This window comes from Strix aluco, chromosome 23 (assembly GCF_031877795.1).
Source record: "Strix aluco isolate bStrAlu1 chromosome 23, bStrAlu1.hap1, whole genome shotgun sequence".
In the NCBI taxonomy this organism is placed as follows: Eukaryota; Metazoa; Chordata; class Aves; order Strigiformes; family Strigidae; genus Strix; species Strix aluco.
Genome location: NC_133953.1, coordinates 5,184,427 through 5,210,119, shown reverse-complemented (window position 1 = coordinate 5,210,119; position 25,693 = coordinate 5,184,427). Strand labels below are relative to the sequence as shown.

Genomic DNA, 25,693 nt, shown 5'->3' with positions numbered 1-25,693 from the left:
TCGCTCTCTTTGTCCTCCACAGAGGAGAAGGTTTACGTTTGTTTGATTCTCCATCCATTGCCCTTTTTCCAATATATTTTGAAGTCCGAGCCAGGGAGAACTGGCTCCACCAGAAATTTGCACCTGGCTCTGCTGAAACTCTGAGTGAATTTATGCCAATCCCACTGAATGTTTTTTGGCTTCCAGAAAAATAAAAACCATGCCTGGAGAAGGGCATGATTTTTTTCAAAACATTTTGGCTTTTTTCCACTGTCTGATATTTCATTTTGGGTGTTACTTTGATTTTATAGAAAAAATCAAAAACAATCTGACCCCAATTGGTCAGAAGTGCTATGAAGAAAAAATATCTGATATTCACAGAGCTCTGGTCCTGTTGCCCTAATTCTCACCTTCTCTTATTCTGTAATTTCCTTCTTTGTAACACGGTGACTAGAGCTGTATACAGTGTCTCAGACGTGCACTCAGCGAGGGCTGAGATATTACTGTTGATTTATATGGGCTGGCTCTGCTTAGGGAGCTGTGATTTACTTCTCTGTGTTTTCACAACGCTGCTATCTCTTTGGAGACAGATTATCGCCCTCATCTTCCCCATATCCAAGCGCCTGGCGCTAAGCACTCGGTCACAGATTGCTAAGACACTTCCACATCTTTCCTCTTCTCTCAAGCTTTGTTTCAAGGAAGGTCATTACCACGTTTTTGCTCCCTAACCCTTTAACAGCCCAATTAGGAGACACAGCAGCACTTCTGTAGGCACTGGCCAGAGCATGCCCTTATCCCTGGAATGCAATTCTCCCTCAGACTTAAATATGGACCCAATTTTACACCTCACTTATCTCCACAATGGAACAGGTCAGGAATTTTTCTTCCCAGCCTTATCTCATATTGCAACTGTCTTTTGTTGGTCCCCTTCTCTTGATGCTGCAAATCATGCAGATCTTGCACGTAGACGTCTACAGGCCTCCAAAAGTCTTTATTTTTCTCCAACGTAAGCAGGCAAGCACTAGTCTCAGGAAAACCCGTAACGAGCAACCCCACACCCAAAGCCCAGCTAAGTGACCACGCCAAGGTGGACCATGCTGCTCCCCGGGTTGTTTTTGCAAGGACAGATTGCTTGGAGAACTGTGTCGGCAAAACGCTCCTCAGAGACAGGAAGAGGAATGGGAACGACGATACAGCAGAACCTGACCGTAAATACCCACTGAAGGGACCCGTTATGGCTTTGCCTTCTGCAGTGGTTTTATATATACATATATCAGTAAATACTTCAATAGAGTGAGTTTTCTGTACAATGCCTTTTGCCACTATTCTGCAAGCGCAGATACATCAGTGTAATATCAGGCTTTTAAAAGTGCTCAGAAAAAGTTGCTTGCTGGTCAAAGGCTGATTTCCAGCAGCTGGAGAACAACAGAGCAAGTTATGCCATGCCACTTCACCATCACGAAAAACAGGCATCTCCACCCAGCTCCCATCGCAGCGCCCACATACCATAACGCACTTATCACACTAACATTTCTGCAGCAATTCTCCAAAAGAGGGGAATCGAGCCACTTTCCACACCAGAGCTGTGGACCGAGCCTCCCACAGACGGCTCGGGTGCAGAAATCAGAGGATCGCCGCCTTGTTTCACGTCTCCCTTTTCATCTCCCCTTTGCCTCTGTTTCCCCCGCAGCAGGAACTCTTGAACGCCAGCTCTCTAACAGAGATATTCGAGAAGCTTAACAACTGAGCAGCGTTTTAAGAGCCTCTGAACGAGCGGCGTTATGTCGGTACAATGGTTCACGCCAAACAATAACGTGTTCTCGCTCTTGGTGCTGGCTCCTGCGATGACTGTCCTCAGCACAACTGTCAACACGACTCCCATTGAAGGATCTTTATTATTAGTGATGAGCTAAGAAGCAGGGTGAATGCAGCTTGATTTTGCAGCTCCAGCAGTTAGGGGAAAGAATAAATCTTGTAAACCCGTAATCGGTGTTGAAACCATGGAATAAGAATAAATGTGGAATCCCATCAGGTGAAGTCTCGCTTTGAAGTCCGTGTTTTCCCTTGCTGCTCCCTACATTTCTCCAGCGAGAGGAGCACAGGCTAGACACTAGCTTGTCTCCTCTCCCACAGCCCTTCCTCTATAATTTGTACCATTTATATCCCCAAACAACTTCCTACACACTTTGTAAACTCTAATATGCTCTTAAGGAGTTTTACGCAGTTCCTCTCTGATGCTCATAAGTAAAAAATCTTTCAGTGACGGTCGCCAAAGGCGAGATCAAATGACAGGTTGATTTAGTGTAGCTCTTACTAACAGCTTGCAGGAATTAGAAGTAAATAGGAGGTCAAACAGCTCGCAAGCAATTTGACATTGGCAAATGCAGCTTAGTTAGGCTCCTCCAGTAATAAAGAACAACCACGTCTTTCCTTCACCTGAGCGCTCGGCAGAAGTAGAAAGGTCATTACCAGCTAAAGATACTCCAAGAATAACACTTTAAACCTTTATTATTTTTAACAAGACGTGGGTATTTTAAATAGTGCCTGTGCAATAAACTGGCGGCATGCTACAGTGACTGGAAATGGCTCAAAATAATAAAAAAAAACCCAACTGAAATTGGAAACACAATATGTAACCATCCATGGTTCTTAAAGCTATGTCAGTCAGTTAAGCAAAAACCATGCCTGGGCATAAGTGAGCATGAAATTCAATATAAACATCCCTGCTCATTCCAGGCAGCAGTGGTAGAAAAATAGATGAAATATATACAAAATACTAAAGTAAAATATACAGTGAGCTTTGTATAAATAAACAATAAAGAAACAAGAAGATTAAAAAAAATAAGCTGTCCTCATGATATATAGTATTGCTGAGAACAAACCCATTCTGCAGTTGTCTGACTTCAGATACTTTGGGGATGCTGATTACGCCTTAATTCTCTTTCATTAAAAAAAAGAGGTAATTAGGGACAAAATAATTCCAGTAAATGTCAACTGCCTAAGACTCGGGAAAACTCAAGAGAGGCAAAGTCATACACAAATGTTTTGAAGTGAATAATAAATTAATTATGGACTCCAAACAATTATTTTTTAAAGTATCCCTAAAGTAAACTAACCAGATGCCCTGGGTGAAGAGGGTGAGAAATTGCCTTGACAGGCCACTAATTCTCTAGCTGCAGATCCCTTCTGTGAAGTGGGGATTATCAAAATAAAGAAATGAAAGTAAATGCAAGAGGCACAACATGGCTCCAAAAAGCCAGGGAAGGCCATTGCCATTATTACAAACAAGTGCAACCATAAAAATATTTCTGGAATAGTTCCTATTTGAACGATGGTACATATTTCAGATGGGAAAAGCATGTCCCCAGATTTTAAGATCCCCACTAGCACCCCACTGCAAAGCACCCAGCTCTCCCAAGCTCCTCATTTCGAGCTGTAGTTTCTACTCGGGGTCTGTGTTCCCAAAATAGTGACAGTATCGCTAAGTCCAAGTCAGTTCCCGAGTTCTCCGCACCTCAGTTTCCCATCTGTCTAATGGGAATAATAACACCGACCCATTTCACCGAGACACGAGCGTTGCAGAAGCACTTCGATGCTATGGTAACAGGCGACATTACACCCACCCACGCTCCCCCATGCCGGCTCCATTATTCAGCAGAAATGCAGACGGACCAGAGGAAACCTCCTCTCACGCTGGATGAAGGATGGGCAACAGCACTTGGCAAACCTCAGTTCTGCTCCCGACTCTGTTTTGCAAGTGCCAGGGTGTCAAGCAGCCACTGCCTGGGCTTTTCTGCCCCTGGGAAATCTCCCCAGCCCACACCATCCCACCAGGACACGTCACTGAATACCATGTGTGGACTCTCCTCCAGGTCTTCTCCTCCGCTGGGACCCAAAAGTCCCGCATGCAGGTGCAAAGTGCAGGGGAGCACAACTCCAAGGTCCAAAAGACTCCCACAGCAACCACACTGCACACAGACACTAAAAACCCCAAGCAAGGTTACCGAAATGGCTGTGAAATGAAGATGTTCCTCACCCAGAAGCTGAGTTCAAGCCCAACATGGGCTTCTCCATGCCCCTTCTTCTCTGTTGCCCTCCTCTACCTCCATGAGGTGGGAAGGAGAGGGGCTGACCTGCAACTCATCACACTTTCACTAAGCTGCAAGCAACTCATCATCATGCCAACCTAATAATTTCCCAAGTGCATCCCAACTGGCCACACGGCAGGTAATTAGAGCCCACGGTCACCAGACATTCAGGAGAGTCAGCAGCGAGCCGCAGCGTGGGCTCCAGACGTGCCCTGGGAAATTATGGGACCACGTGGGTTGTGCCAGCTCATCTCAGGATGAATGGCTTAATCAAAGGTAGAACTGACAATAGAACAGAAATTTTAGCTAAAGACCAGGCCACACAGGCCAGCTTGGTAGGAAATAAAGAAAATCAGAAATGTCAGCATTAGGTCTATACATTTGTGAGCCATCCAGATGATAATTTTACAGCAGTTTTTCCCTGACTTCCTACTCTGTTGCAAACCCCAACACAAGGCTAAATGGAGGTGTTTGAACGCTTAAAGACTTTTCACGTTCGCAGAAGAAAACCAGTGAGAGACAACCTTACGCCGACGTCTAGCTAGGGTGGAGGAAGAGGGCCACCAAAGAGCCAGAGGCAGAGAAAACCAGAAATACCTCCCTGGCTAAGGGAAGGATGCAGCTCCACACCATTTTTGTCATCTCTCCCCATTCGGCACTGTCAGACGAGCTCCTTGGTCACAGCAGAAGACCGGGGCCGTGGAGAGCAATTCTGAGCCATCTCTGCCAGCAACCTGTATTTGTTGCTCCCTTGAGTGGCTGCCTCAGACAGGCTTTGCTGTATTTTAGACCTGACATTACCCAGCAGGCAGTGAAAACTGGATACTCATTAACTTCACTGAGATGGGAGCAGTTCCTATAAAAGGTACTGAAACCATTCTAGCATTCGGTATGTGTCATTTAGCAAGACGCAGGGCTGTGATGTGTCCCTCTCGCTGTTTGGCGCTGTTTGTGTCCCTTTTCCCTCCAGTTTTATTTTTACACAGTGACATTTGGAAGAGAAAGCTGTGGAAAGCGGCGGTATTGGACACTCGATTCATTCCTGCTCCCTCGCTGTCACTTAGCGGAAAACATTCAGAAATTTAATATTTGATCTCACTCCATCCTCCCCCTTCCCTTTGATCACCTCCTTTTTGTGCCTCTATCGCTCTCAGGACAAAGATGTGTAATAAATGGGAGACATGGGCTGAGGAGGGAGCGGGATCCAAGGCAAAGGCATGAATCAGATTTACAAATTACTTGCTACCCAAGATTTTGGCAGAGATGTTGAGAGATTTCTGTATTTCATGCTATTTCAGGCCAAATTTCCCGGAGAGGGACTCTCGGCTGGTTAACAGGGAGTTAAACAAGGCATAATAGAGGCAAATAGTTAACAGTTAATGAATTGCCAAATACTCAGCCAATGAGTCAGTGCTCAGCTTATAACCACAGCGTGGAGCCACCAGTAGCATCATCTACTGATGGATTTATACCAATCTACTACTAATATCTGCAATATGTTTCTAACATCTGCTAACCACTTATTAACTCCGTACAGACTCCTGAAGAGCTATCAATGAGTGTAACTTTAATAAGAAGGGTGACCCCGTTGCTAGCATCAGAACAGAAGCCGAAATCTCATTCAATCCACTTTTCTAGCTGGGCTTCTTCTCTCTGCCAGAAATCTCACGAGAGCATCGGGCAGGATCAGAGCGGCACATCCAAGGTCAGAGAGTCCCTAACCAGCCTTGACCTTGGGACTGCAAAGCCCCAGCCCCAAACTTCAAAGCAGTAATTGTGCATTAGGCTGCACATTCCTCCTATCTCCTCCGTGGCCACTACACAGTATATTCAACTTCCAACCATAAAAATAAAAAGTTCATTACGAGATCAAGCGCAGTGACCTCATTCAGCACACGCCAGCTTCACGTGTTATAGCAGATATTTTACTCTTTCTATGTGAGAGGTGAAAAGTGTATGTTTAGGGAAGGCACCACAGTGAGAGGTGTCAGGAAGGACAGCACAGGAGTCAGATTTCCTTTCCCCAAAGGAAGTCATCCTCCTCCTCCACAGCCTGCTCACCTGCAGTCCCTCTCCACCTGAGAGCATGCACAGGGAGGAGGGAACAAGGCAGAACCCTGCTGCCTTCTCCTCACCCTTGCAGATGGTCCCTCCCTGGCACCCTGGATGTCAGCACAGCACAATGCCCTAACATCTTGAGTCATGATGTGCCAGCAGCACTCAGCAAAACGTGCTTAACAGCACGGTGGCTCCCCTTGCACGCTTGCAGAAGGACAATCCCCACTGTACAGATGGGGAAACTGAGGCACGCCGGTTCACAGCGGCCAGGTTTCCAGTGCCTGTGGTAAGCACGCTCCATTTCCAGCTCAGCTCTCAAGGTCAGGGAGGGAGCCAGCTCAATCCAAAGCCCAACTCCTCTATCCTTTGCAGCTCCACCACCTCCAGAGTCACACGCAATCTGCAAGCCAACAGATTTGGGTTCAAATCCCAAACTAACACAACTGTGCCCCAATGTCATGCCCGGAGGGGACCCTGTGCCAGCTTACCAAGGGAGGACACCCCACTTGCCCATCGTTACTCCTTCCAAAATAAATAGGTTTATCGTCACACAGTTGTTCAATCAGTCCAAAACGAGCTACTCTTATGGAAAAAACCAACCTGCGCCATGGCCAGTGCCACCGTCCCGCACTCCACAGAAAGGCTGCGGAGCTGTCGCTGTTTCAGGAGTCACTTTCTACATCCCAGCCGTTCAACATGACTCTGCCAACCTCCACCACCTGTTCTGCTTTCCCTGCTTTGGCCTCCACTGCTACAGCCCTCAGTAGTCAAAAAAATGCCCTGGCATCGCATAGATCCTTCCAGCGAGCAACAGGGTTTACAGCCTCCGCCGCGGCACCATCAGGCACGGCTGGCTGCAAAGCTAATGCATCGCCATACCGCCGCGTGGAGTAATGGACATTGCAGCACAAAATTAACGGTGCATCTGCTCCTCGCTGCAGACGCCGGAGAGAGTGGGCTGTAATTTCGTCTCTGATCCCCCAAATAATGTTTGTTGTCGTGCTGTAATCTTGGCAATCAATGTAACAGCTGAACAGATCGTTTCGGCTGAAATATTTGCTAAACACACTAAGACCTTGAAACCACACCTCAGCGTGTGCGTATTGTGTATGGAATTACATACTGAACTAAATAAGGACTGGATGGGGGGAGAAATGGTGAGAGTTGCCAGCCAATTAAAAAGCAAAAACAACACCAAGAAAAAAAAAAACAACCCTGCCATGTTTATCTCCAGCACCTTTCACCAGCCACATCTTATTGCATCTAAACCAGAAAAAACAAAGCTTTGAGCACACCACCATCCAAGATGTATCAACCAAAATGTGTATGCAAGGCTTTCAGGAGTGGAATTTAATAGTCACAGAAATCAATTGGCCAAACCAGCTGTACACATATTAACCTCCTGATGTCCCCCTGACTGAATGCTGCCTTCACTCATCTAACTATAAACAGGCTAAGCCACAAAATGTTTTTATTTGGGGAATTTAGTGAGAGTTGCTTTTTTATTTCTGTATTTAACCTACTTGAAATGCCAGCTTGGGAGACGAAAGCAGCAGATCTAGTGAAGACAAAGCCACAGGACACCACGTTATACTCATGGCCACGCTACCGACCAGCTACATGCCCTTCTGCAAGTCATGGCAAGCTAGTGTTTCCCTTCTTCCCCTCCAAGAGTTGTGTTTATTTGAACTTTCTGAAAGAAAGGCTGTGTCTTCTTACACATGCATACAACAGCTACGCTGCAGAACGCTCACCGTGGCTGGGATCTCTAGGCATTAATGTCTACAAGCATACATGGTTTGGCTCAAAGCCATGCTGCATTTCACAACACCACGATCATCGCAATGTCCAAGGATATAGTTGAAATAACAAGGTCTTTGGGGACAAGAGAGAAAAGTTGGTCCTTTTTGGTCAAACTCTTGTGCTTCCAAGCTTTTGATTTCTTTGAGCACTGTGAAGCATTTGTATAAATTAGTGCAGACATCTGGTATACATCAAATTTGACAGGCCCAGAGTAAGTTCAAACTTCTGATCACAACATCCATCACAGCACTGAGCTATTTATCAACAATTGATTGAAACAAAGAGGGAGAACAAAACCTTTCACTTCAGTAATTGATACCTGAGGACTTACAAGATCAGACCCACCACCTCCTAAAGACTGCAGGTTGCACAGTTGTCTACCAAGACTTTACCCCGTTAAAGCACCTTGCCAAACATGGATCTTCACGAGACCTGACACCAAAGAAAGAGTAAAACCATCTCCTGGACCTGCTCAAGGAATGACCCCTTCTCCACCAGCCCAGCCACAACCCTGTAATACTCTTAAATACTGCAAAACCCTTCATCACCTTAATATAACTGGTAAATGGGGAAAGCTGGAAGATCAGAGCTGTTACTGATGAAAGTGGGGTCTGGGGTGCTGGATAACAGGGGTCACCCCCCTGCTCTGCCACAGCCTCCCGGCGAGACCTTGAGCACATCACACAATCTCCTTGGTCTCAGCTCCCAGCGGGGTCTGGATCTCCTTCAGGGGTGCTTTGGAGAAAGCACATTTGCAAGTCTGGGGAGCCAAGATAAGACAGCAAAAGGGGCAAAATCCTTTCAACGAGACCCAAGCAGCCTTTTAATCCTGCCAGCCCTGCCAGATCACAGCTGCTGAATCACAGCACTCTTGACTTGGACTCAAAAGAGAGAGTTTGGGGTCACTGGGCACCTCCGCAGCGACCTGTCAGGCTCGATTCCTTGGCTGTAACATCCCATCCATTTCTAAACATCTCATTCAATGGGGTTTCAACCATCTGCACTGCACAGGGACTAGTATCTTGCCCGGGCTGCAAATTTGGCTTGGATAAAACTGTCGGTAGCCAACGAGTGAAACCAAAGGGGCAACGGCTTGAAGCCAGGAGAGCCACACCGGCACAAACGCCACCTCCACCGGTGCAGTTATCCCGGCGCCCGCGGGACCGTGAGCTTCCCTCCCGAAGGGAGATGAGGGAACCACTTTGCATGTCTTTATCACGCCACAGACTCTAATCTGGCAGCAGGAGCCAACCTGGCTTGCCTGGATCCCTCATGAAGATGCAAGCCTGCCAACCTGCTGAGAAACGAGCGGCTGCCAGCGCTCCCAGCCTTGGCAGCTCTCCCAAGGTGGAGAAGCAATGGGCTTTCCCTGGAGGCACGAGGCAGACAAAGGAAGAACCATGCTTCCTACAAGACGTGCGTGGTCTTTGCCAGGGGACACGTGTCCCCAACAATTCCCTGGTCTTGGCACACGACTCCAAGGAAGCCGGTACACAACCTCGTTGCAGCAGGGCTCGTGGAAGCCACGTGTGCCAAACATGGGAACGAAAAACATTGTTTTCCCTTTTAAAAAAAATTAATTTAGTCATTTTCCGTACATTTGCTAATTACTTGTCAGCATTTCTAATGAAGGTGCTGTGCTGGGCACTGGGAGACCAAGGGAGTTTCTGCAAAAATCAAACGTTGAGCAAGTCCTGCGTTTACCAAGGGATAGGCAGCTTCAAAGCTTTCCCTTCCACTTAGATTTTAAGCACTTCTACAAAAGCGCATTGATTTTGGGTTAAATTGACTGATTTTATTCATAGCTGGTTCATATAGTGTATTCAAAAGACAAATTGTACGAGACTGCAAGCTATGGATCAGCTCTGATAATTCAGAGTCCTCTTTCCTCTTTTTTTTTTTTCTTTTTTTTTTTGTTCTAAATATTTTCCATGCTTATAATTTGCTATTATTTGGCCCCTGCCTGGACAGAAAAGGCATTTTCACAGTATGGGAGCCTTTCTTTGAAGGAAGGGTATTATATTTTAATGCCAATTACAACAGAAGTAAAAATCAGACATCCCTGCAACTCTTTAGAGCTCCTGCATAGGAAATAGCCTATTTGGGGAGGGGATGTGTATTTTGTTCATATACATTATATTTATGCAGATAGTTTATTGACTCCAATTTAGTTGAAATATATAATAAACATGTGTATCAAGCACTAAACACTTGTAACAAAGATCAGCTCTAATCCCTCAGGTGCACTGCTGTAGCTGTTAAGAGAAGTGCTGTATGAATACTCTTTAAATATGTAACATGCCAGGAATATTTAAGGCTATTGCATATTAGGCACAAGACAGCAAGCCCGGGAGAGCCAACGATGCTGCCAGGTGCCTTTGGACATGGAGGAGGGAGGATCAGCTTCCGCCACCCCACCGCAGGTCACCATAAAGGTCCTAAAACATACACCCAGGCTGATTTCAGTACATCCCCTCCCATGCCACAGCTGGCCAGCTGCAAACAGCTGGACGCAAAGCAAAGCACGGATGCGACACCTTACCCCAAACAAACCGTGGCAGGAGGCTGGGCAGCCCAATTGCTGTGACTCGGTTTCCCCCATGACGAAAAGGGGGATGCTAAAAGCCACCGGTGAGAGGAATTCAAGGGGGAATTGTTTGCAGAATGCATCTGAGGTGTTAAATATCAGCTGCTAAATTAACATCTGCGTCATCGCTTATAACCCTGTTAACTTTGGTTACATTAGATACATCCTTGCAGCAACAACATAAGCCTAAAATGGCAGCATCACTCAACCCCATGTCATGAAAGGCTGTGAGATCCATTCTTTGAACTAGAAAGAAAAGAAACCTAAACTATCAAACTTCTTTCTCTAAAAAAAAAAAAAAACCCAAAGGTTTGGTGATCCCAAAATATTTCCTGCATCTAAACCACCAGGTTGTTTCAAGGAAGGAGAAGAAATTAACCACTTCAAAAGATGCTGAAGCACAAAAACAAGCAGAGCATTCGGTTCAAAGGCCCATCACAGAGTTTTCTTCTGTTTTATTTAAACCTTTTGGGAATATATTTAAATAGATGAAATCAAAACAAAACAGTGGGGTTTGCAGGAGAAGGGGTTGAGCTCCCCCCCGCCCTTTTTTTTTTTTTTAAGGAATTTTGCCATCCAGCAAATGAGCAGAAAAATGTGTTATTCACCAAGCTCTGCTCAATGCACAGAATAATAACAAATAAATAAATAAAAGGAGAAAGAGTGCATGAATCTGAACAGATAATGAGAGCCTGGTGGTGACGAACTAAGGGGGGATGCAGGACAAGCCACCACTGAGAATCGGTGTAGGGAACAGGAGCCGGCACCGTGCCAGCACACGCGCTCCCCGACGGGTGCCAAGGAATTAGGAACATCTCCTGCAGATCAGCATTTCCAATGAAATTATTCGTGTCACAGCCCAAACACGGAGGCTTGAAAAGAGGGGGAAATAGGCCACAGAGGGCAGAGCGCGAGGTCAGGAATGCTGCTCCTTTTGCTGAATTTCCTACTGATCTGATATTACAGAAGTAGATACATTGAGAAAAAAAAATAAAGCATCCCAAATCTCTCAGCACCACAAATATAATTAATTATCAGCAGCTAACCCCTATAAGTAGCTACCTTACATAAGAGCTACAACTCTTGAACAGGAGATGGGATTTGGACCAATCTAGGAGCCCAGACACTTTCTTTTTCCCTTGAAGTCAAATTCTCGAGCGTCTCCTCTTCCCCAACAGGCCAAATCCCACAACCACTTTTCAACACATCCCGGCACCTGCTGCCGCAGTTTGCAGACAGAGAAAGAGCAGATGCCAGGCACGTCTCAAAAGCAGGCTCTTCTGTTATCATTTCAGGGCATCCGATGCTACTAATTGATACACAGTAATACTCTCATTTACTCAGCAGCAAGCTGAAGCGTTGATAATTGATGGATTGGTTTGCCTTTGATGATCTGCAAAATTAAAAGCCCCAACCCTGCAAGATACTGAGTACCCCACATAAGAGCCTGCAAACTCTCAAGCCCCCACTGCAGTCAAGCAGAGGGAAAAGGCACTCACGACCGAGCAGGATTGGATCTTAATTCAACAGCCCCCATGACTCTGTGTAACTCTATCTATTAATATGGATTTAATTGTGGTTTTCTATTTTATCATTGTCAAATGAAATGAAATTAGGAAGAAGGAGTTGCAGGTCCTCCAGGGAGCATCTACATTTCCAGCCCCAGAGGGCTTTTGCTTCTGGGAGATGGCAAATAGGCAACAACAATCGCAACAAGACATCTCTCTCTGCTCCTTTTTGATAAAGATTTGCGACAAAATAAACCCCACAAAGCTGAGGGGACTGCAGGCATTGCATTCTACTACGCCAGTCTTTGAAATGCCTTCCTCTCCTACCCAGTTCCACCACGTTTTTCTGAGAGGAGATGGTTTATTCCAGCCCAGCCTTCCTAGGACGTGGCTTGGAGAACATCAAGTGAAATGCACACAGAGTTGTCTCAACAAGCCAGTCATCAAGTCTTTTTCTCCCAGCACATTCAGCAAGCTGAACGGTTAGTTACAGAAAAAGGGAGAATATCTGGCCACGCTGACATTAATCAAGACAGGATTTCTCTTATGATTTTTACAGATTTCTGACCTAATGTTGCCCACACGTCAGCAACATCAGATTCACAAGGTCAAGGAGACGTATGCTTGAAGGATGACAGTTATATGGCTCCTCTCAGACTTGCACTGTCAGTCAATCCATACTCTCTCTCAATACATTATTGCTTCTTCCGAAATGACTCCCCCATTTGCAAGTGATGATTAGCACTCTAATCTTGGCATAATTACTCCTGTGTCTCAATTCACACCAAAAAAAAAAAATAGGGGGGAAGAGCAATAAGGAGTCGATATCCCACTGTCATGCCACCGTTTCAGAGCCAGCTGCCTACGAGACAAGTCACGATGGCAGTCCTGTCCAACTGCTTGTGAACAATGTCACAAGGAACTGAAGAGGACACTGCCATCTGCATATATTCACCTCATTACTGTCTCACCAGCTCAAGTCACCGTGGCTTATCAGGTTTTAAGATGCGGTAAGGTCATTGCTACCGAAGTTCTCCTATTCATGTCCCAGCATTTGTTCTAGCTTATTTCTATCTAGATTCTCATATTATTGCCATTAAATTATGATAATTTAAGCATCCTGCATTCTGGGCAAAGCAGACAGAGATACCCAGTCAGGATGCCTGCCAGAAACATGGGCTGGCTGCACCTTCTGAGTATCTCTTAATTATCTCTTTCTCTTTCTAATGGGGAAAGGTCTGAGCTCAGGTGAGTGCTCCCTGCTCTCTTCTATTTGATTCAATTCTACGGCTCATGAAATATGCTCCCACTTCCTTCGAAGGACAAACGAAATGAAACAGCCTCTTGGAAGGAGACAAACAATGGAAGACATGGGTGAAGACATAATTCAAGACACTTTGGGAAAGTCAGATGGTGATTTTGAAAGGTACCCAAGGAATTAATCCAGGAACAGAAGTAACAGGAAAATAAGTCAATTAATTCACTGAAGCACTGCGTGGAACTGTGACTAGAGGTCTGCTGCAAGGAGTGCCCAGGGGAGGCTGAAAGGCACTGTGGAGCAGAGGGATGCCACATTTTCAAGAAAGGGGCTGAAAGGTGGATTTGCCGTGCATACAGTGGGGATGTGGAACTGGAACGGCACTGAGGCAGCAGGCAAGAGCCACCAAGAATTACCCTTTCCTCTCCCTTTGGTGAACATCCACCTGGGGTCTGAAGGGAGATATCTTGGATGGTGGTAGCTGGTAGCACTATGTCTACGTAACGGCAACTGCAAAGGACTATGACTTGTCTTTCAAGGACCTACATGTAACTGATGCAGGACAAAGGGGATCTCTATGAGGTACGAAAAAACATGGGTGCTGCAAAGTTGATGGGAGAAGTCAAAAGAAATTTGGCAGAGAGGTGGGCGGACAGGAGGAGTGTCTTCAGAGCAGCTGCTGTGAGCAACCATCACCCCTGGAAAAGTCCTCCACAAGCACTAAGTTATGACCATCATTGTGGGGAGGAAAAAGCAACACTTGGGGTCAATGTTGGCCAACTCTTGTCCCTAGAGACCCCTGGAGATACTGGACTCTCCCCAGGGCCAGAAGTGGGCCATCTCCAACAGCACAGAGCAGCAGCCCTTGCCAAAGATTTTAGTGGAAACCACTTTAACTCCCTTTGTTTGCTCTTTGAGGTTACCCATAGCCCCAGCAGGGACCACAGAGGACGTCTATCTAAAGCACCAACTGAAGCCGGAGGTAATTAAGTACAAGGGGCCTCCCATTGTCAGCGTTGTGACTCTGTTTTGGCAGCCAGCTCCAGCAGAGCAGAAGAGGGAAGATTTGATTTTAATCACACAGATTTCAGGTTTTATTTTGCTCATTAAAATTTCTGATAAGGATTTAGTCTGACATTATGCAGTATTTTGGAAGAGGATGTGTGGCAGTGGGGGGGATGGAAAGGACTGCATTTCCTTGTGATAAGAAGATCTTTCTCTCTCCCTATGACAGACACAAGGATATGAGCAGGTGTTATTTCAAAGGGAAAGGATTTGGGGGGAAGAGGAGAGCAGGAGGGAATCGTCCACACCAAATCAAGGATCTAAGCCTCGGATTACAGAGAAAAAAGATCCAAAGTCTGAGATTACGTACCCCATTTCAGAGCCACCTCCCAGAACTCACAGATCAGATACTTTCCTAATGCATTTTCAGGCCCCATCAGAGGGAAGTGAGCATTTTAACTGGCAGAACAAAACCAGAGATTTCCAGAGCCTCCCAACCTCCTCATGTCCCTTAAGAAACTGCTCCAGAAACAGGCTGGCACTCACCACACAGCTGTCTCCTGGCGAGGGGAAAGAGGACAGAGCATGGGAAATGAAATCATTGCAATTTCACTCCTTTCTGGAGCATCCTCAAATACTTTGGTGAAGAGGAAGGGTAACAGCTTGGACAGGGGAGGGAGCAATTCACCATTGCCCAGGAGTCCCTTGTTTGTTTGTTGATTAGGAACCAGCAAACGAAGGCAATTTGCCTCCTAGTTCTTCAGCTAGCTTTATACAAATGCTACTTTAACACCTACTAAGCGTTATTCATCAAGAACAAGAAGTCTGCATGAACCCAAAATCACCTGAGCAAGAGAATAAATTAGCAAATGGTGAGCTTCACCTGTGCTAGCTATTGCCAAGTATTTGAATTTGTACCCATAAACACAAAAGCATTTTGAAACAAGATGGATTTCTTTGTCCCTAGAGGATGTGTTGCTGCTCTTTTAATAAGCCTTAAACCAAGCAAGTTCTGCAGTGTGAATTGCGCAGAAGATGAGATGAGCTTTTAACTGCGGTTCCCTGTGCGCTCTCAGTCTGTGTACCCACCATCCAGAAGCCAGGCAGGAGATCTGGGGAAGGAGCAGAAATCTGTGAAACAGATTGAAACTAAATCTATGAAATACCCGGTAATTCCCACCAAACCAAGGGCAGCCAGAATGACAACGGCAACAAGTACTCAGCCAAACATTTCAAGCATAGCTGAAGGGCTTGTGCCAGTGAAGGATCACAGGTTCCTGGTGCATTTACACCAGCACCCAGAGCAATAAAATACCACTGCAAAAGGGGTTTCACAGGTTCATCACTGCCAACCACCCCACAGAAGCATTATTTTGCAACCAGTCCCTGCTTGGACCTCCCCTCGACATTGACTGTGCCACAGCTGTGGGCGAGGTGCTGCAGTTACCATGCTCAGAAGACAAAGAAAATAACACAAAGACAATCATTCATGTATTTTTAACTTCTAATGGAAATCAGTGGCTGGGAATGAGCAGAAGCACACATCTTAAGTGCAGTCAACTCTCAAGAGTCCAGAAATTCATCCTGGGTGCCAGTAAGGGAATCACTTTAACGTGCTAGATACAACGCACAACTGCCCAGCACTGGATCCAATCTCCAGCCCCATCCATCAGGTGGTCCCTGGGGTGCTTCAAGCCCCTCCCCAGTACCCATTAAGGGAGTCATTTCTAAGTGAAAAATTAATGATGAGGTTTGGGCTGAGACCCAACCCACCCCAGCAGGCATGGCACATCATGGGGGGCCACAGACATAGGGGGGAAAAAAAAAAAGGCAATCTGCCTCCCACACATGGAATCCTGAGCAGGACCCTGGAGTCACCGCAGGGCCACCTCCCCCAGCAGTGAGGGCACCTCTTCTCAGGTGCTGCAACTCATTTATTAGATCTCTCCTCTCTTTTCTCTCCCACCTTCCACTGTCTTTATTATCTTTTTTTTTTTAACCAAAGGGAAAAGAAAGAAAAGGAAATCTCTCCACCACAATAGCGTGTCAGGCTCCTATCATTTTCAAACCCTCCTCTCCCCTCCCTTTCAACTCTCCTTACTTAGCGGAGAATTTTCCTTCATTAAAATTAAGCCTCATTTCAGGCTCATCTTCTTTTCTCTCTCCTCTTCTCCAAATTGAATGGAACGTGATCTCCATCAACCTGGCTTCCCCTCCCTCTCCTCTCGCTTTCATAACCAAACCTTCCTCACCATGAAAAAATTACCCTACCAGCTGTCCTCCCCATCCTCTCCTCTTGCTACTTCGCTGCAGGCAGACCAGCCCCACTGAAGGCAACAGCTTTTCTCCCAGGAGCCTGCATGACTCCCCCCTTCCCTCTCCCCCTACATCTACCACTTTCAGCTCATTCTCTTTAATTGGGAGGTATTTTCTCTTACATAATGGAATGAGACCTTCTCCCTTCTGTATTTTCTCACAGCTGTTTTCACCTGCCTTAATACACCTGCTTTCTCTCCTGGAAAGTAGCAGGAGCGGATCTGGGGGGACCCCTTCCATTAACCCGTACCCTTGGTGTCCCCTCGCAGGAAAACCACCAGACAGTGTCAGCGGGACTTTCTCCTCCCCTCCAGGTTCCCAGTAACACGTGGCACCACTGGATGGTTAACAGCTGCTTGCAACTGCCTTCAAAGACATCTTGGAGAGGATGCCCAACGATATCTGCACATCCAGCCCGGCCAGACAGACTGCCCCTTTGCTCCATGGCCAATGCTCAGCAGGGATGCTCTTCTTCCCTCCCTCCTTCTTCCCAACACCATTTTCTCTTCCTTGCTTGAGCTTTTTCTCCACCAAAAAACGTATTTAACATTCTCTGACACTCAAGGCCAGCCGGCTCGTTAGCTCTGCTACACCTGGATCAGGATCTGGAGACAAATTGCTGCTTCATTATAGGAGCTGAGGCTCTAATCCATTTTTTTTCAGGCTGTTTAACTTGTAAGGACAACAGATGGATACAGGGCTGCATAATGCAGACTCCTTAAGATCCATCACACAGTCTTGGAAGTGCAAAAACACAAGGCTGAGGAATGTGAAACTAGAGCAGATCTTACAGCGGTCACCTTAAATTAGGCACAAGGAGAAAATGTGCCAAGACTAGAACTGGACTGAAACTGCCAACCTGTTTTACTGAAGATTAGAGGAAAAACAACCTTTTTTCCTCCACATCCCACAAAGTCATTGAAGTTTTTTGCTTCTCTCTCTTCAGTGAAAAAGAACAAGCAAAATGTCCAGTAAAAAATTAGCTAAGAAATGAACATAATGCTACTTTATTTTAGTTAAGAAGGGATGGTGTGTAAAAGCCACAGTCTGAAAAACATCAGGTTTTGCTTTCTGATTTTTCACAAAGACAACTGGCAACCCTGGACTATGCAAGAACTTCCAGCAAATGTATTCATTTTGGTCATAAAAAGACTTTCTGGCAGTGGGGGGAAAAAAAAAAGAAAATAAAGACATGTTCTAGCTTAGAAAACATCCAGCTCAATCTTCCTTTCAGCATCCATCTCGGACAAGAGCTGAACTCAGAGATCTCACATGGTGGGGGAGGCCCTCTGCTCCCTGTCCCCCCCAGATGTGCAGAGCAGCACATCTGCTGACCCTACTTTCGCCTGTGAAGAGCCCCCAAGACCTGGAGGTGACTGTCCCGGTGCTTTGATCCACCAGAAGTGCACGTAGATACCTACAGGGTGAGTATGGTATCTATAGGGAGCGGTGCCCTCCGCCAACGCCTGCGCCCTCGCCAAAATCCAGCACGCCCCAGCCTCTGCCAAGCCAGAACACAGCAGCGGCACACGTGGCGAACACCCTCTCCTTACAAGACTGGGGAAAGGTGCCATGTAGGTTGACTGAATTTCTGAATCATCAGCCGTCGAGAGGCATTTTCACTCCTCCATCAGTTTAACTGCTACCTACCAGCAGCAGAAGGTGACTGCTGATGGCCTGGGAGCGCTCATTTTCCCCCACTGAATGCAATTGTTTAGATGACAAGCCTGCGAATGCTGCAATTTCTCAGGTCTTCAAACACTTAATTCATCTCAGAGGTGATACTGAAACTGCAGGTTGGCATTTACCCTGGTACCACCAGCTCCTCCTTTGCTCCAACCAAGCCCAGGGGCTCCCAAAACAAATCAGTGCCCGGCTGGCAAGTGCCCTGCCTCGGGGCAATGCCGCCCTCTTGCTGGAGCAGATACTGGGGACGTTTGTACCCTCCTGGGGTACCAGCAAGCCTTGGCAACAAGGCTGCTCACGCAAGGATGGGCAACCATCCTTCCCAAAGGCAGCAAAGCCCCCTGGATCACCCCACTTTTGCAGAGGAAACCTTGGACACCCACCCCAACACACTGGTTTAGGGATTTGCCCGGACAATGGAAGGACAGCAGCTCCTGCTCAGGGGCAGGCAGATGAATAAGCACAAGACTCACTATTTAACACACACAATAAAGCATTCCCGCTGCCGGCATGTAGGTTCACTCGGCATTTGTTCACGTTTCCCGCTTCTTGGACTCTCTCCTGGTCCCTCTCACAGCTTGGAGGCAATAACTTGCCTTCTTATCTGACCCAGAAGGACAGCCAGCTGTCAGCACACAAACATGGCCTTTGTTTATCCTAAAATGAAAGCTCAGTTAATTAAAACCAGAAATCACTTTCTCTTATCTACAGCCTCTGGCCTATGTGCGGCGGGCAGGAGGCTCCCCGACCACGCTCACCCCCCCGAGCTGCAGAACAGCCCCGACACATGCTGTCCCGATAACCCTGCCGGCGCCTGTTGCGTCCTCCTCTGGGATGCGTTCCTGGGAGATGGGAATTTTTAGGGCAGCCAAGAGCATCTCCATGCTCCCGGGTGGGTTAACGCCACTCAGCGCTTTCCCATTCCCTTGACTGCAGAGCTTACGTGCAGTGAGTTTCACTGTCTCGGGGCACTGGGTTTGCAATCCTGCGGTGATAAAACTGACACCACAACTGACCCCTGGCAGCATTTTGCTCAGCCCCACACAAAGATCTCACCCTCTTTTTCTCAGCAGCCTGAAGCTGGCTGTCACCCGGGCAGGCAGCAAACAGGCAAGAGCCCCCATCACTGAGGCAGGGGGGCTGCTGCCCACATCCAGGGCCACCCCCCCGCCCAGTCACCACGGCTCCGGGCGTGCTGGAAGCCCTCGCCAGCAGCAATCATGGTTATGCAAGGCAACAGCTTGATAGAGTGCTGGTTCTGCATGCTGAAAATTGAAAGCGATCGACTTCCACCTTGCGCGTAAGGCAGAGAAAATCACATTCAACTCATTGAGAGGCTTCAACAGCAGAAAGATTGATCAACTTGATGAGAAGTGACTCTCTCTCTCTGCCATCCTCCTATCCCCCCGCCCTCCTCTCCTGTTGATACCAGTTTCAGTGCAAACAAGGCAGCCGAGGGCCAGGAAAGGAGCCCACTTGTTGATAGCTGGGGAGCACGGGGGATGCGGGGCTGAGATGCTGCTGGTACCCAGTTCCCTGCCTGGGGGTGGCAGTTCTCCCTGGGAGCCTCTTCCAGAACCCACCCATGAGTCTTGGCAAAGCCTCTCTGATGGGTAGGACACAGGTTTGGGCAACACAGAGCTCTCGCCTGAGCGGCACAAATAACTGAGCAGTGCAGGGGTCCAAATGGGTCACCACAGGGTAGTGGTGCCTCCCACCACGTGTATAGATGGTACCAAACCAACCATGCCTCGTGCCCCTCCCAGACACAGAGCACCCCTCACTCCATCACACATCAGCCCTGCCAATCTCACCCCAAGGATTCAGTAAAAGCAGCAGAAAAGCATATTATCCATCCCAGGGTCGATTCTCTGCCAGGCAGGGAGGGTGCAACAGTTCAAGCTTTACTGAACCGCAAAACATATTTGGTGACGGACACTAACATACCTGGGTATCACAGAAGATGGAGCTGGGGGCTGCAGGTCGCTCTGGGGAGGTGAGGAGGATGCCCAGGGTGCCCCCACCTCCCTTTGGCTGGCTGCCCGCACGCAGGCTGCTCCCTCCCTTCCCTCTCGCCTCAACCCGGCACTCGTCACTTTGCCATTTACACGTGTCACAGCAAAATCTTTCTCATTAAGTGGAAATTGAATTTCGTTAATTAAAGCAAAAGAAATCAATTAACCTTATCAGCAAACAGGAGCCATTTGAAACGGAATAAGGAAAACGCTTCTCTCCCTCTCACCCCAAGCCTTCCCTCGACGCTCGGAGCCGTGCATGGGCAGCACACCGTGGGCTGCAAACAAGCGAGATGGGAGCCTGCATGGAAGGTGGGGAACCGCTGACGAGAGGAACCGGAGAGGAAAGGGATTTCAAAGCAATTAACACCCCCAAGATTTACCATCAGGTTGACAAGCTCTCAGAGTAGCCATCACTCAAACGTAAGGATTCAATTAATTTTTTTTTTCCCCTCTCCCCGTAACTCCCCCGGTAGCTTTGCAGTGAGTAGCAGAATGACTCCAGTGAGGATGGAAGATTTAAAATCAAACAGAGCAGGGTTATTTTAAAGGAGATAAAAGCATAGTTTCTGTGTGTCCCCCAACCGCCAACGTTTGTTTTTTCTTCCTTTGCTGTACGCCTCATTGGCACAGCTCAGAAACGCAGCCATTTTGTAACTACCCCTGGATATTTGTGTGTGCTCATTTTCTTTTACATCTTGCAGAACCTTAATCCCAGACTCGAGTCTCGCAGGGAAAGGCCTGCTAGTCTGTGATGCTTGGTCCATGCTAATTGACGGAGTGGCCCCAGCACAGGGACTGGCATTGCCTCTGCCAGAAGACCTGTCCCTACTAGATGTGGTGGTGGTGATGTGAGACAGGGGAACACAGGACACCCCACCCTGAGCACACTTTTAACCTGATTAAGATCCCTAGTCAACATATTGCTTCTTTTTTTCTTTTTTTCCTCCAGTCACGTGGAACAGGCTTTATTCACAGCTTCCCCACAGCAAGTTGAGTCTGTGAGACCACGTGCTTTACAACCCAACCCTCTGCAAAGGGCTAGGTGGGAAGGAGGGAAGCTTATCACTGCTTCCCGTGGGCAAGGATGCTCCAGAGAAGAGCTGACATTCAGACTGCTGGTGGAAATCTGCAGTCTGAGCATGAGTCTCTCTTCCAACCCAGGCAGATGATCTCAGCCCTTCGCTGCTTAAGGTTGTCTCTTGGGGTGGAACTTTCCACCCAAATCTGTTCTGGCCAATCCTCTATCTCAAAAAGCCTAAGCTGAAGGAGTCCTTTAATATCTCAGTCTCTCTATGCAATAAAAACATTGCAATAATAATAGCTCCTGCTGAGCACCCCTGATCTATAGAGATCCAGGCACTTTAGAAAGGAGTAAAGCTATTATATTGAGGGGACACAGGAGAGAAAAAAAACAGGGAAATATAAGGATTTGCACAAGGAACTCAGCAACCCAGGCACCATACAGCCCCAATCTCTCAAACCTCCCTCCGAGGGCTGAGCTTACAGCCTGGAAAGCAAAGGTACAGCACCCAAAAAGCAGCCAGGCTGCAGAGGTGAGCGAGTCAGAGCAGTGCCCACAGAGGGCAGATGCTGAGAGCAGGGAAAGGGGTTTCAGAAAGCAGGTGAAATGCTCCCTGTTTTTTTCTGTGACCCTGAAAACGGTGCCTTCAAGGCTGGGTATGCACTCTCCCATTTCAGGGAGGAAAAGGAGACAGAGGTGAGCCCCCCCCCCCAGTTCCACAGCCCCCAAGAGTTGTCCCCTTCCATCACCTCCCAAAGCCTCTGATCTTCCCCAAATCCAACCTCCTCCTTACATGCACCCCAAACCACAGGATCTAGGGGAGGTCCCCTGAGGACACCCAGCTCAGAGAAACCTTTCAATTATTATTTGTGTCCTCCCCTTCCTCTCTCCCTGAAGTGCCAGCTGGCTGCAAGAAACCCTCAGATACCCAGGGAGGGGGTTAGAAAGACCTACCATCACAGCAAGTAGCCAGAAAACCTCCACACCATGCCAAAGGTACCTTACTACAGTCTCCACACTGCTCTCACCTGCACCCATTAAATACTCAGCAGCCATCTTGCAAACCACTCCCTCCTGTACACAATTAACTAATTACATGCAGCTGGGTAAATCAGCACTACCCCAGGGAACACACACTCATGGAGGTCAATCATTTAAGAGTAAACGCCCACCTTCTCCCAGATGGTGAACAAATACTCATTCCCTGCAGCCATCAATTTTGACAGCAAACTCTAGAAAAACTTCTCCTGTACCAGCCTAATGAATCAGGTAGCTTCATGCAAACCCTGAGCCTAAGGATGGAAGGAGGAGATGGAGGAGATCTCCCTGGGTGATTCAGTTTTTTTCCACACACCAGGATGCTCAGATCTAGTAGGTGAGATGCTCCTCCTGGGACCAGGAGGACCAGCAGACCAAGGAGTTAGCAGAGAGGCCTTTCCCGTAGGCATCTCATCAGTATGAGGAACGCTACTTCGGGTGCAGGGCCAAACCAGCGTGTGTTTTCAGCAGCGCAGACAAAAGTAGGGAAGAAAAAGATGCAAATATCTCAGGAATGTGCCCGGCAGCCTTTTGTGCGAGCACATTAGAATACAATACAAATGTGACTAAAAAAGACTCAACAGAATAAATACTGCACTTATAATAGGCCTCAGAGAGAGAAAGAGATTTAATGGCAACATATTAAATGTAAATCAACACAAAAGGTAACTGGGAAGGGAAGAGATATACCAGCTTAGGGATTATAGCACAAAGCTGAAATATTTACTCACGAGATTAAGGCACTTATAGGAAATGAAATATTGTCCTTTTGTAATAATTCAATCCCTCGCCTTTATCCAGGAGGATTGGACATATCAAGCTATTTTAGAGATGCAGACATAAATTCACACCTATTATTAGCAGAGGGATGTGGACCTGGTGCCTGCATCTGTCATGGCTGCTCTACAAGAACTCAATGTTTTCCAGGGAAAACTCATCTTAAAGCAACCACTGCCTCCACATACATACTGAGAGCCAGCAGCACCAGAGCTGCAGTGACCAGAGATGCTGGGCTGCCTGGATAAACCAGAAGATAACTGCTGGCTGTTTTGGGGGGGATCTTTCCTCCCCACAACTCTCATCCATCCAACACATCCTGGGGTCTACGGACCTGCTGGTCCACCAGCTGCTCTCCTGGGCAGTTGGGTCTGGAGGATGCTAAGGGCTGAGAGCGAGATTGTTCCTTGCAGGGTAGGTGAACACCATCACCTCAATCCTCAGTGCCTCAGTTTCCACATCTGCAGCTTGGGCGTATTTCCCTGCTGCATAAGAAGCTTTGGGGCTATTAGCCGAAACATGCTTGAGAAATGCAATATATCATCACCACACATGTTATCTCCCAGTTTACCGTATTTTTTTTTTCAGGCAAAAATAAGTTTTAACGACTCAATTGCATTTCCAGGTGCCAGGCAGAGCTGGCAGGCAATAAAAAAGACAATCTTCTGATTTTTCAACTGCAGAGCTTTTCCTAAACTAGATACCTCAGCGACTTGTATGGCCCCAATCAGTAAAGAATCTTTAGCACCTCACAATCTTTAATAGACTTGTCCTCCGCAAACCCCTTGTGAGGTAGGAAAGGGCTATTATCTCCTTTATACAGGTAGGGAACATCGGCTAGAAATAGTCTGCCCACGGCATTGTCTCGCTGCATTGGAGACCTGCCCACAAAAAAACTTAAGTGGGGCACTGCCAGGCAGCTAGCCTGAGCTGCTGCGGCCAGGCTTTTGCAGCCTGCGGAGAGAACTTAGTGCTGCCAAACCTAAAGACTTCCTCATGGCTGAAATGGCCAGTTTAAAGTGAAAAAAACAAACAAAACAAACACCAAACAAAAAAAAATAAAACAAAAAAACCCCAAACACCACAACAGAAAAAAACAGAGGGAAAAAAAAGGAAAAAAGGAGGAGAAAAAAAAGAAAAAGAAAAAAAAATATTGGCTAAAGTCAAACAAGAAGTATTCACCATCCTTTAAAACAGAGAGGCAGGAAAGACAGACCTCCCCCCAGTGCTGTCTCCTAGATGTGCTGGAGAGCCCGGTCAGCACAGCACAGCTCACATCTTGGAGAAACATCTCTTTTCCTGCATTATTTTTTTAATAACCAGCTCCTGGTGGAGAAAAGTATATTGGCATTAAAGTGCTGCTGCTGCATGCTCGGGGGAGCGAGCCCAGACGGGGTAACGGGAGCATTAGGAGAGCTAATGGTATAGCAACGCTGTGTGCACTAAAATCAGCCTCCAGTTAAAAGCTCCCAAGTTAATTCTGGCTGACGATCAACACACCACCGCAACGGCCTCTTCAGATGCCACGTCTGCAGATGTCCCCTCTGGTGCAGCTAACCCAGAGCATCACACAGCGCTGAAGTGGTTAATGCCATTTCGAGTGCACGGGGAAGCTGATAGACATAGTCCCACTCTGCTCTTTATTTAATAATAATTATCCGGATAGTAAACGCGACCCTGCTGTTTTGCTCACTTAAATTTTTTTGTTTCCCCAGCTATGGCAGTGTCACTTCTCCCGAGGCAGCCTCCCCCACTTCGCAGAGTTAAATTGCATTCTGATTCTATTAAATGGTACTAAATGTCTTCGAAATCAAAGAGCAAATATAATTTAAGTGCCATTTGGGTCTTCCCACAGGTTCTCAGCTGTTCACTCAGCAACCAACCTGTAGAAAGCTGCCTGGTGACAGGGGTATAGTTTAAAAGGAAGCACACAGCCAGTATATACAATACAATTCCCTTCTACAACGTGTCCTTTATGAAAATTCACAATGCACCGTGGTTACAGCTTAAAACAATACCACTGCTATAATAAGAAGAGAGGAGGAGGAGGAGGGGAGAGTGAAGACAACCAGTGCAGCCAGGGCAGGAGGGCTGGTAACAGTGGCTTGCATTGTGGCATCGGGATGGGTGCGCGCCCGTGCCAGGAAAGGGAGGCTGAAAAAAAAGTAGAAACCCTGCAAATCTCACCTGGATCCAGAGCTCAGCATGATGCCAAACGCAGCCCAAAGACGCTGCATGCACCAAAGCCCTGGGAGCCCACAGACCTAAGCGCACCCCACTGGCATGAAAACACCACCCTGACCCTGTTTTTACAGCCAACCTGGCAGGACTCGGGGGTGGGAAGGTTTCAAGCAGGGATGGGGTGTGTGCTGCCCTTCTGGGGAGATCCCAGGGGGAGCAGAGTTTGGCAGGCAGGGAAGAAAGCAGGGAGAAGTGACTGCTCGAGCAAGAAAGACCCTGTAAGCAGAAAGTTAAGATGATAAAGAAACCTGAAGGTATCAGTAATGCATTGCAATTTCAAGGCCGGATTTTAAGGGCAGGAGCTCAATAG

General features: G+C 47.2%; 1 protein-coding gene across 2 annotated transcripts in view; it reads right to left on the bottom strand.

The window, feature by feature from the left end:
* The window catches only part of OPCML (opioid binding protein/cell adhesion molecule like), a 300,458-nt gene that overhangs the window by 229,535 nt on the left and 45,230 nt on the right, over nucleotides 1–25,693 (bottom strand). The window lies entirely within an intron of this gene.